Below are 2,062 nucleotides of genomic sequence, written 5' to 3'. Positions count from 1 at the left end.
TGCTCTAACCTTCGGAAGTTCTACGACTCAAAATTTTTTCTTTTAATTTGGAGCTACACTCCTGTTCCCCCTGACCGTATAGAAATGTGGCAGCAGAAGTGCTACTTCACGACTGTTAGAATCTGGACAAACAGTTGCACCAGCCATTATATCAGGAGCAGGATATCCATTACTTAGAATACCCCATTCGTAGGGCCGATTTTCTTCAAGACCAAACACTTAAATGATTCAAAAGAAGCCTGTAAATAAAATGAAGCTTTGACAACAAATATAAGCTATTGTACTGTAAAAGAAAAAAAATTGAATTTGAGCAAGTGCAGACAAAGACTGGAAAAATTTACTGGACTTTTCATATGTTTTTTCACATTAAAAAATTTTTAAGGGTCTGAGAGGGAGAGAGACGTGAACATTCAGTTAAAACAGAGACCCTATAAATTATTCACGAAAAAAAAAATAAACACACCACAAGGAAACCCAATCTGGATAAGGGGTCCAACAGCTCTGTTTTTACTAAACAACTGTAACCACAGCCCAAACCCTCGGTAGAACGGGGGCTGCTTATTTCCACCCAAATGTTCAAAATCCTGAAGAAGGTTTTGTGTTGGGCAGAATGCATTTGCGCTACAACTAGGTTTATCAGAGCAATACAAAAAGACATAATGGTGGGCTGACTTGGACTATTTTATTTTTGTCCTTCCCCAAACCATCTGGCGTGTGAGTGTAGGGGTATTGATCAGGATCTGTGAGCTGCAGACCCCATGCCAATCCATAGCGTTTCTGGCAATCAGCGTCGCCCATGAATTGCAGCTGTCTGTGCAGCTCCCGAACAGAAATCTTCGAAAAAGTCCCCCACTTATCAAACACATCATCCGTTCAGGGGTAAGTCAATATCATTTCTTTGTCATTCCATGAGCAGGGATTATGCAGGAGAAAGTTTTTGTTGTCTGTTGTGTCTGCTGCTGTGCCTTTTTTTTTTTTTTTTAAAGGAAGGAGAGCAATTTTCTAGCCATTGAATGGTAATGGTTTTCCAGAAAGGCCTCAAGCGTTTGTAGGAATCTGACGACAAATACTGTTTTAATATTGTGGGGGAATTTTAAGAGGAGGGGGACATTCTTATGTTGCTATACACAAACAATAATAGTGATAATAGAGGGTTCCTTTTAATGACAGAGGATTTTCTCCCCTTTTCTCGCAGCCCCTGGTGATGAAGACGCCGCAAGTCTGTGATTACGATTACACTTGCAGATGGACGGTGGGTGCTAGTGGCGGAAAAGGCATCTTCGGAATTGTGGCTCTGTTTGATATCTCCATTAGCTGCAGTTTTCTTCTGCCTGATAGCTCGGGCTGGTTGAGCACAGGGAGAAGAAAACCAAAACCGAAGCCTAGCCCCACTAACTCCCTTCGGCCTCTGAGCTCAGAAATTCACTGATACTTCTCAGTTTCCGGGTGAATCTAGGAAAGTCTGAAACTAAGTTTTCTAGGTGTTGAGGCCGAACCGGTCTTTTTTCGTCTGCTTCTGGCTCTGCGTGGATGTTGTTAAAATCGAAAAGGCCAAGTTAGTTAGAAGAGCTGGCGGGGGACTGCCCTGAACTTTTGGGTGGACAGACAGATACTTTGCGCCAGGGTCGGGGGAGAGTTGGCGTTTGTTAGTGTTCTTCCCACCCTCAGCTAGCCTCTTAGGAAAAGAAAAACGAAGCTTCCGGAGCCCTCCCTGCCCCTGCCGGGGGAGCGTTCTCTCGGACCCTAAGCCCTGGTGCCTGGATTCGAAGGTGGGGAGTAGGGTCTCGGGGCGAACCCAGCGGGGTGTCGGAGCCTGGGCTTAACCCACCTAGCCTCAGTAGTCCAGGCGCGGGGAGTGGGCGAGCTTGGGGGAGGGGAGGGGCGGAGGAGACCCCACCCCAAGGAGCTTTGGCACCTGCTCCGGGGCGGCGAGTCTGGACAGGCAGCGGCAGCCGGAATCCCGACCTCCGCAGAGCAAAGCTTCTAGCGCGTCCGCCTGCCTAGTTTTAAAGAAGGATTGGGACTAGGTCGGCCGACCTTGATCGCCTCCCTCCACTCCCTC

Source organism: Mesoplodon bidens (genome assembly GCF_964165515.1).
Source record: "Mesoplodon bidens genome assembly, chromosome: 13".
Lineage (NCBI taxonomy): Eukaryota > Metazoa > Chordata > Mammalia > Artiodactyla > Ziphiidae > Mesoplodon > Mesoplodon bidens.
The sequence above is the reverse complement of the archived record's forward strand: the minus strand, read 5'-3'. Positions refer to the sequence as shown.